Source organism: Acomys minous (assembly GCF_964271855.1).
Source record: "Acomys minous genome assembly, chromosome: 5".
NCBI classification, from domain to species: domain Eukaryota; kingdom Metazoa; phylum Chordata; class Mammalia; order Rodentia; family Muridae; genus Acomys; species Acomys minous.
In genome coordinates this window covers 126,863,642-126,874,932 of record NC_140494.1, presented here as the reverse complement: position 1 = coordinate 126,874,932, position 11,291 = coordinate 126,863,642, and positions in this window count along the sequence as shown.

Below are 11,291 nucleotides of genomic sequence, written 5' to 3'. Positions count from 1 at the left end.
TAATAATTGTATATTATTATTGTTATATGTTAAAGGACTGAAATGAACCACATCTAAACGTAGGTAGATGTCACCATGATTTCAATGGGAATTACATATTTTTTTTAATGTGCTTGAGTGTCTCAGAACTTTCCATTACCCCCCACACACACAATAGATAATTTATACCATAAGCAAAAACAGTTTAACTTGTATGGTGGCTTGAATAATAATGGCCTTTATAGGCTCATATATTTGAATTCTTGATCCACAGTTGGTAGATCTGTTTTGGGAAGAATTAGGAGGTGTAGCCTTGTTGGAAGAGGTGTGTCACTTGTGGCGAGCTTTGAGATTTCACAAGTCCATGTGAAGCCCAATCTGTTCCCCCCCCTCCTGTTCTCTCTTTGCTCTGTGAGTGTTGTCTCAGCACCTAAGCGGTCAGCACCATGGCTCCTATCTGCCTGCTGCCATGCTCCCTGCCATGATGGTTATGGACTTGCCCTCTGAAACTGTAAGCAAACCCCCAATTAAATGTTTTCTACTATAAATTGCCTTGGTTATGGTTCACAGTGAAACATAACTAAGACATCTTGAAAAAAATCAGCACACAAACATTTTTAGACTGTTGTGTTGTTCTCTGGAGTTGCACAGGGTTCCACCCAAGTAGCCAGGTTCATTGTGTGCATATGAAATGCCCACAGTGCCACTGTGTGCCCTTTTATACCTTTTGAGTTTTGTGTGATGTGTGTGTATGATCCACTCAAAAAAAATTGGTTTTAAATGCTAAAGTAAACTAGAAGCCAGGTGTGGTGACACACACCTTTAATCTCAGAACTTAGAGACAGAGACAGGTGGATCTCTGTGAGTTCGAGGCCAGCCTGGTCTACAAAGTGAGTCTAGGACAGCCGAGGCTACACAGAGAAACCCTGTGTTGAACCCTCCCCCCCCCAAAAAGAAAGAAAGAAAGAAAGAAAGAAAGAAAGAAAGAAAGAAAACTAGAAAGAAAGTGTAGCTGAGCTTTTGGCCACTTTATTGGGTTCTTTTCCCTACCTCCCTACAGCACCCCTATCTCTGTCATACCCCCAACACTAGGTAAGAGAGAAAGAAGGCTACAGGGAGAGGGTGTGTTGTTAGTATCAAGTTCCTTGGGACAAGTTTGATCTTCCTTGACAGGATATCTCCAACCAGAAAACAGCAGCAGCAGCAGGAGCAAACAGCAAACTGCAGCAGCAGCAGGAGCAAACAGCAAACAGCAACAGCATTAGGAGCAAACAGCAACAGCATCAGGAGAAAACAGCAAACTTCAGCATCATCAGGAGCAAACAGCAAACAGCAGCATCATCAGGAGCAAACAGCAGCATCATCAGGAGCAAACAGCAAACAGCAACAGCATCAGGAGAAAACAGCAAACAGCAGCAGAGGCAGCAGGATGAGCAGCAGCAGCATTGCTTCTCTTGGGGCTCTGGCATCTATAAAGCCTCTGAAGACTCCCTAGAACTCAAAATGCAAACTATCCTTAGCTGCCAAAGCAAGCCCCTGCCAGAACAAGAGACAAATCATAATTAGCTGTTGTAGTCAGCCTGAAGCAGCCCCATACCCCACACCTGGAATTAAAACAAAAACGTGTTCACATAGCATTTCTATGTTTTCAAGGAAACCAAAATTCTCACTACAAGAAAGTTCACACACAGTACAGTTTGCCTCAGTTTTGCAACTCTGCCTGTGGAACCCTACCCCATCTTTGGTCCTTGGTGGGTGGGGTTTCCTTCTGTAGCCTTCTGGCTGGTTAGCTGGAAACACATGGCAAGTTACCTCAGAAGAGATCCGTCTCATTTGACCTTGTAGTTTCACCCAGCTTGCGGGTGGAAAGGACTATAAACCACAAATCAGAGCGAAGATTACAGAGTTGGAGAGAAGGCTCAGTGGTTAATAGGACTTGCTGCTCTTGCAGAGGACCTGAGTTTGGCTCCTGATACCACAGCAGGTTGTTCACAACCATCTGTAATTCCAGTTCCTGGGGGATCTGATGTCCTCTGCTGGCTTCCAAGGGCAATGTACTCACACACACACACACACACACACACACACACACACACACACCACATAAAAATAAAAACAAGTTAGGTGTGATGGCACCCTTTAATCTGAGCACTCAGGATGCAGAAGCACTCTGCCACCCTGATCTCCATGGAAAGTTGAGGCTAGCCAGGGCTACGTGCAAGACCTTGCCTCAAAAGCTTTTTTTTTTTCTTTGAGACAGGGTTTCACTATGTAGCTCCAGCTGTCCTGGAACTCATCATGTAGATCAGGCTGGCCTTGAACTCATATCTATCCACTTTCCTCTGCCTCCAACTGCTGAGACTAACATTGTGCAACCACCACGCCTGGCTCAAAAACTTAACTTTTAAAGTAAAAAACAAAAGAATGCTTCAAAAGTCTAGCACTTGCCAAAACATGATGCTTTGTTTGAAAGCCAAGTGAAAATGAAAAACTCAAGTTGCCTGGTGAACCCAACCAACAGGTGACTCTGGCCAGACTGGAATGCTGGCATCACCTGCAGCCTGGCAGGATCTCCAGTTAAGCTGAGTGTTCCTTCTCGTTAGTAAATGTTTGAGATGAAAGCCCCTTTGCTCGCCTCCTAATTATCATCTGTTCCAAAGATTCTGCTTCTGGGGAAAGATTAATTAGTCAGCTGTTCCTAAAGGGTGGACTGAGGAGATCAAAGGCCCACAGAACTGGATGGTGAGAGACAGACACTGTGGAGATGTTCTCTTCAGAGCTGTGAAGACCGGGATCCATTTGAGGAGTGTTACAGGGAACACGGTTTCTCTGTCTTTCTTTCAAAGAATAAAATTCCTGCCGGGATATAAACACTCTTACAGCACACCTTCTCTTTGGAAGAGTTCCCTCTGTTTCTTACTAGATAATCCACGGAGAACATGGAAAATGGAGGCAAAGGGGCTGAAGGATGACTGACTCGGTGGTTAGGAGCCACTGCCGTAGGTCAATACCACATGTCTTCCTCAATCACTGTACACCATCTTTTGAGGCGAGGTCTCTCACTGAACCTGGAGGGAGCCCTCTGCCTCCCTAGTGTTGTGGTTACAAGTACATGTTGCCTCACCCAACTTGTGTGTGTGTGTGTGTGTGTGTGTGTGTGTGTGTGTGTGTGTGTGTGTACATGCATGTGTTATAAAAAAACAGGCTGAGAAAGCCATGGGAGCAATCAAGTTAGCAGCACTCCTCCATGGACTCTGCATCAGCTCTTGCCCCAGGTCCCTGCCTCCAGGCCCTCCAGCTTTCTGTCCCCCAGGGTCTTGCCTCCAGGTCCTTCAGCTTCCTGTCCCCCAGGTTCCTGTCCCCCAAGTTCCTGTCCCCAGGTTCCTGCCCTCCAGGTTCCTGCCCTCCAGATTCCTGTCCTCTAGGCTCCTGTCCTCCAGGTTCCTGTCCCCTAGGTTCCTGCCCTCCAGGTTCCTGTCCCCCAGGTTCCTGTCCCCCAGATTCCTGCCCTCCAGGTTCCTGTCCCCAGGTTCCTGCCCTCCAGGTTCCTACCCTCCAAGTTCCTGCCCTATTTGAACTCCTGCCCTGACTTCCTTTTAGGGACCTGAAAGCTATACATAAACTGAAATAAACCCTTTCCTCCCCAGCTTGTTTATAGCCATGGTGTTTTATCACGGCAATCAAAAGCTTAACTAAGACAGTGGGAAAGTAGTTCCCATAACATATGCTGATCATATTTCATCCAAACACTGATGTGTATTCACCTACATGTTTTCATACACGAGTCTGTCATAGATTCTGGCCCTGTACTTGGCCTTGGCATAGTTTGCTTGCCATCTCTTATCCCTGAGTAAAACCAAGCTGTTGTCCATCCCTTCTCTGAGCAAAGAACAGAACTCCACAGTAGACTAGGTCAGTGATCTTGTACCATGCCTGGAGAAGTTGTCCTTTTCCCAGGGCCAGGGAGATAGCTCATCAGATAAAGGTGCTAGCTGTTCAAGCCTGGCAACCCAGGCTTGACCCCTGGAGCCCATGTGAAAAGCTGGATGTGGTGGCAGCCATCTGCACTTCCAGCACTCCTACAGTGAGATGGGAGGCAGAGACAGGCAGACTGCCTAGAAGCTCACAGGCCAGCTAGGCAGGAGCATGAAGGACAGCCACAGACACCAGACAGACAGCCCCAGATAGTGACTCCTGAAAGTTGTCCTCTAAGACACACACACACACACACACACACACACACACACACAAGCATGTGCTTGCAAGCACACACATATATACACACCAGGATAACCAAATATTTTCTAGAGCATAATAGTAATAGTAAATGAACGAAGCGTTTTGCTATTGTTATTCTTTGCTTTTTGTTTTCGTTTTCCCTTTTGGTTTAGTTTTGAGACAAGGTCTCAATCTGTAGTTCCAGTTGGCCTGGGACTCGCTATGTAGGCATGGCTGGCCCTGAGCTCGCAGCGATCCACCTGCTTTTGCCTCTCAAGTTCTGGAATTGAAGGCACATGCCACCATGACCTCTGAATCGTATCATTTTTTTACGTACTTATTTTACTGCTGATTGTATGTTTATGTGTGTGAGTGTGTGCATGTGTGTGCAGATGCCCAAGGAAGCCAGAAGGGAGCACTGGTTCCCTGGAGCTAGAGTTACAGGTGCTTGTAAGCTGCCATGCGGGTGCTGGGAGCAAAACCTGGAGGCTGGGATGGGAGGGTTGCAAGTTCGATGTCAGCCTGGACAACTCAGCAAGATCCTGTCTTAAAATAAAGTCTAAAGGGATTGGAAGTGCAACACAGCGGTGCAGCACTGGCCTGGCTAGTGTGCTCAGTCCTGGGGTTCAGTCCTCATGAAGAGTAAACATGCCAGTTTAAAGCCAAATCAACCTTTCAAAAGTGTTCCTAAACTGGGTGCGGTGGTACACACACCTGTAACCCCAGCACTCAGGGAGGCAGAGGCAGGCAGATCTCTCTGAGTTCAAGGTCAGTCTAGTCTACAAATCAAGTCCAGGACTACCAAGGCTACACAGAGAAACTCTGTCTCAAAAAAAGTGTTTCTATTGTCAATAGTATCATTTTTATAATTAGAAATTATAATTATAATTTACATATCATAAAACTATTACATATTTCGGGGTATGATGACACATGCTTTTAATCCCAATACTCAGAAGGCAGAGGCAGGCAGAATCCTGTGAATTTGAGGACAGTCTGGTCTGTCTGAAAATGAATTTTTAAAATTATTAACCAGGATATAATTGTACAATATATAAAGTCTCCTTGAGCCCATCTTGCGGAATCCATGTTGGCAGGCACATGTGATCCTGAAAGATGTCCTTTGTGTCTGCACAAGTGCACCTGCACCATCAGGGGCTCTGTCGCTACCACTGTGAGAGGGACAGCTTGTTTAGTCTATTGCCACAGAGGTACAGCGAGGAAGTGAGCTCGGACAAGCATGCATGAAGTCATCGATCTGAGCAAGAAACCCATTAAACCTGAACCTGCACCCCTTTCCCTCTCTCCATCACCTGCTCCCACACACAGAGACACACAGACACACACACAGAGACACACAGACACACACACACATACACACAGAGACACACAGACACACACACACAGACACACACAGACACACAGACACACACAGACACAGACACACAGACACACAGAGAGACACACATAGACACACACACAGGCACACAAACACAGAGACATACACAGAGAGACATACACACACACACACACACACACACACACACACACACACACACACACACACCACCTCAGCAACTTTCTATGTGCCTGGATAGTGGGAGTAAAGTGATCAGTCACCAGTGTATGGCCCAGGCTTTGTCACTCTGTTCTACTAGTAAAAGCTAATACGTACTCTGTGACTGGTATTGCTGTTCTTGGCCCAGGCTTCCTCTCCCCAGGGCTCTTCTGGACCCTGTAGCCCTGCCCCTGTGGCCCCGCCCCTGTGGCCCCGCCCCTGTAGCCCTGGCCCTGCCCCTGTAGCCCCGCCCCTGTAGCCCTGCTGCTAAACATCTGGGCCAAAAGCAGATCCTCCGCCTTGGATGGCTTGGACGGCAGCTGTGCCAGTGAGGTCCAGTCAGAACAGCACCTGCTTCACACAGTTTGCACAGAGTAGGCTTTCACAGGCCTGCAAAGACGGCTCAGCTATTAAGAGTACTGGCTGCTCTTTTAGAGGACCCAAGTTCAATTCCCAACACCCACAAGGCAGCTTACAACCATCTGTAACTCCAGTCCCAGAGATCTGGCACCTTCTTCTGGTCTCCTCAAACACCAGGCTCGCAAACCATGCTCACATAGACTTGTATAAAACACTCATACACAGAAACTAAAATAAAACTAAGTAATTAAAATAATAAACTAAACTAAAAGAACTAATTAATTAAAATAAATTAAAAACAGAGTAAGGTGTCATATGGGCAATGGGTTAGGTATCGAAGGGTCAGAGGACTGTCCAGCATCTGGACACTCCTGGCGCGGCTGGAGGCTTCACTTCTCCATCCACAGCAGCTGCTATAGGCTCCTATCATGAGGCTGCTACTGCAGCCCAGGTGTGGCGGTGGCCTTTGCTAACCCTGCCTAAGGCCCCTCCAAAGGCGGGAGCAACAGAGATGGATTTCCTCTGCTTTCAGCTGTCAGCGCCGCTCACAGGCTCTTACCAGGAACAGCTGGCAGAGGAGTCTGGGAAATGCAGGGCTCTGCATTGCTCCCAACTGGAGATCCCAAGGATTCGTAGAGCAGCGACAGTGACACTGGCGTGACCTCCCACAAAGCCTACCCAGTGCCCAGCACACGGGACCAGCTGTCTGGTTGAGGAGCCTCTGCGTCGGTCCCTAGGGCTGTGCCTGTCAGCTGGCCTCTGGCCGGCAGTGGAGTGTGTAAATGTGAAGAAATCAGAGCAAAGAGCGGAGTCAGAGTGACCCTCGCCTCGTGGCCCGCGGCTCATCGGTGCTTCGCACGCAGCAGGGCTTTTGACTTGCCACTCAAGAGGGTCCTCAGCCAGAAAAGCCACAGTGCTTCACTTCTGTTTCTTTAGCCGCCGCCATTCAGGACAGCTTCCTTACATTTTTCAATTTTGACTCGACCTACATTTCCTAGGAGACATGGCAGAACAGTTGACTCCGGCGTTACACAAAACAGGAAATTGCATTTCACGGGGTTTTATTATCGCGGGTTCCCGTTTGCTCTCAGCGTGTCTGTCTAAGTCAAATGCTTGCCTTTGAACAAGCCGCAAATTTAGCAGTGATTCAGAGATATGCACCAACAGCCTGCTACGGGCCTGACCCAGAATAAAGAACAGAAGAAGAAGAAGAAGGAGAAGAAAAAGAAAGAAAAGAGAAAACCTGCCACAGTCTTTATTCTTAAGTACCTTGCAGTTTTGTCAAGGAGCACGGCCCATGTATGAGCGACCCCTGAACACGTAAGGTAAAGCCCCCTCTGCAGTGTGGCTGTCGGTGGCACAGCCCTAAGAAGTCGTTTCAGCAAGGCCATGCCGTATTTAAGGAAGGCTTTGTATTTGGAGGGCGAAAGGATGGAGAAAGGGAGGAAGGGAGGGAGGGTGGGAGGGAAGGAGAGAGGGAGAGAGGGAGGGGGAGGGGGAGGGAGGGAGGGAGGGAGGGAGGAAGGGAAAGAGGGACAGAGAGAGGGAGAGGGAGAGGGAGGGAGGGAGGGAAGAGGTAGCACAATTAGAGGAAAGGTGAGAAGTGAGCAGGTGTGGGGCCAGCTAGAGGGCTCAGCGTGCAAGGGGGCTTGCCCTATAAGCCTAGTGAGCTGAGTTTGATCCTCGAAATCTGTGTAAAGGAGGAAGAAGTGAATAGACAGCACAAAATCATCCTCTTAGGCTGGGTTCAGTCCCTAGCACCCTCATCAGGCAGCTTGCCTCTTCTGTAACCCCATTTCCAGGCACGCAAACACATTCTTGCAGCCTCTGAGGGCACCAGCAGGTACATGGTACACACACAGGCACACATACATACACATAAAATGAAATTGAAAAAAAAAATAAGCCTGAAAACACAGACTCACACCCAGATGTTCTGGCTTGTCACTCGACTCTCTTGCCGGTAAGCCATTGCTATGAATTAACTGAGAGATAACTCAGTGTGGCCAGAGAGAGGCGAAGACAGACAGTCAGCAAAGATGATAGACAGATAGACAGACAGACAGATAGGTAGGTGGATAGAGTCCACTTCCTCTTGGAGATGCAGACAAAAACTGTACTGCTAGAGTGTATTCACACTTGGGATGCCTACATATCTGGCACATTCATTTAAGTGGAAAAAATTCATTATTTTTTATTAAGACAGTTGCACAGATGGAGCCAAAAGGTGTCATATACGGCAGAAGTCTCAGGAAAATAGTTATGAAACAAAGAGCAATTACTTTTTATTTTGAGGCAGAGTCTTATTATGTAGCACTGGCTGACTTGGAACCCATCAGGTAGCCCAGGCTGGCTTTGAATCAGAGATCTGCCTGCTTTTGTCTCCTGAATGGTGGGGTTAAAGGCATTCAACATCACATCTGGGAAAAAAAAAAGGACAACTTTTACATGTCAGAGATCTGTTCGAGTACCCGAGATGTGGCTCCCTTGAGCCAATGCTCTGTGCAGGGCCTCTCCGGAGTACCTGGCCACAGTAAGCAGTGATGATAAACATTTATTGTTTAATGCATTAACTTTAGCATGATGCATTATCTGACAATAGAGGAAATAACATGGTTATATAACTACTAGAAACAAAGAAGGAGAAAATCTTTATACTGTACAAAGGAAAACACAAATACAGCAAAACTGACTCAGCAAGACAAATTTCTTTTTGCAAAGAGGACAGGCTAGAACCCTAACCAGGCTAGCAAACATACTTGCCTGACATGGCTTCAGCTTTTAGTCCCTGCTGCAGATAGTGACTGACTCACCCTGTTGGTGGAACTCAGCTTCACAAGATGCTCTTAGAAGAAAAACCTTGTAAGGAAACGCCCTGCATCCTCCCCTCAAAAAAGGATAGAGGTGTACAGTATAGAGCTGGGGCCAATGCATTGGATTATTGAGTCCCGCTGTGACACAAGAACACCCCCCCCAAAAAGGGGGGACTGGAGAGATGGCTGAGCAGTTAAGAACACTGGCTGTTCTTGTAGAGGACCAAGGTTCAATTTTCAGTACCCAAATGGGGTTCACAAGCATCTATAATGCAGTTCCAAGGGATGTGACGCCCCCCTCCAGCCTCCTTGGACACTGAACGCACATGGTGCACAGATTTACATGCAGGAAAACCACCATGCACATACATAAAAATAAATAAAATTTACAAAGTAAAAATAATAACTTCTCTCACAATTAACACCACTTGCTGTAAATATTGTCAACTGAGAAATATCATATATTCCTTTCACATGCAGATATTTTATGTTAAAATAACAACAAACCAGGTATTAGGCTTGAAAGCAAGTAACCTCAGGTAAGGTGAATCCTTTCCCTGAACACCTTGTAGATAGCTCCAATAAACCTGTTACTTTGTTGACAGTAAAGATACCCCCCACCTTCCTGCATCCCTGTGAGGAGGATAGTTAGTTTAAAGGACATTTGCAACATAGATTTTCAGCACTGGGGTGGGGTATGTGTGCGTGTCTGTTCTTGGGGATATGTGCATGTGCATCTTTCTGGGCCCTGCTCTTAAACTTCATGCTTAAATCCTTTATTTAAATATTTTATTAATTGACTTAATTAGGGTTTCTATTGCTGTGATAAAACTCTATAACCAAAAGCAGCTCGGGGAGGAAAAGGTTCTAGCTTGCAATTCTCAGGTCACCTCTATTTCTTAGGAAAGTCAGAGTAGAGACAGGACCTGAGGCAGAGGCTACGAAAGACTGCTTCTGTCTGAGGCAGAGGCCATGAAAGACTGTTTCTATCTGAGGCAGAGGCCACGAAAGACTGTTTCTATCTGAGGCAGAGGCCACGAAAGACTGTTTCTATCTGAGGCAGAGGCCACAAAAGACTGTTTCTATCTGAGGCAGAGGCCACGAAAGACCGTTTCTGTCTGGTTTCCTCTCCATGGCTTGCTCAGCTTTCTTTCTTATACCAACCGTTATGCCCTCAGCCCAGGGAAGTACCATCCACAGTCACGCCAATCACCAGCCAGGGGCCCAAGCCACACTTGGGGTGTATGCATTTAATTCTAGCATTTGGGAGGCAGAGGCAGGAGGATCTCTGTAAGTTTGAGACCAGCCTAGTATACAAAGCAGTTTCAGGCCAGTCAGGACTATAGTCAATCAATCAACCAATCAATAATCAATCCATAGGTGTGCCCACAGGCCAATCATACGGAGGGTTTTTCTCAGTTGAGATTCCCTCTTCTAAGATGACTTATGTCAAGTACACACACACATACACACACACACACACACACACACACACACACACACACACACACACACACTGGTTTGTTAGTGGTTGGGAGAATGGAGGAATTGGCCACCTATCAGTGACACACACAGTGGGGAAGAGAATCCTAGGGGCACACAGTACAGTGCTGAGCACCTCCTCAACATGGACAATCGAGTATTTCCAGGCATTGCTACAGTGACAGAATGGCAATTGGATTTGTGGAGTAGTGACCCAATTCAGTCATTCAGAGAGTTAAAAATCACATACACAAAAAATTGTCACAACATTGGCAAAAATAGACAGCAACATGAGAAATGAGTACGATGGTGAGAAAAGGGACAAACTCTAAAACTGCAGCACCCCAGTGGGTCCAGGCCACCCTAAGACTGCAGCACCCCAGTGGGTCCAGGCCACCCTAAGACTGCAGCACCCCAGTGGGTCCAGGCTACCTTAATCTTATAGATGGAAATGGAGTTGTAAACAGATTGACGCTTTTGTTGTCGCTGAAGCTGAGGCCTGTCAGCTCCCTTACCCAGTGGCCCAAGGGTTAAATAGTGCATAATGTTACGGTGGGCACTAACTTGGTCCAAGGAAAGCTGCCCCTGGTTGTCATTAGTATGTCTGGATGTTCCACAAACATCATGCGGCTTTGAGTACTTGTTTTTAAGAAAGTCATATCTGGGAGAAGGGGTCTGGAGGGCTGGCTCAGCAGTTAAGAGCACTGGCTGCTCTTCAGGAGGTCCTGGGTTCAATTCCCAGCACCCACATCGCACCTCACTGCTGTCTGTACCTCCTGTTCCAGAGGATCTAACAGAAGGCATGCAGGGAAAACACCAATGCATATAAATAAAAAAAATCATTTAAAAAGCTTTTTAAAAAATAAAGCAAGTCATATCTA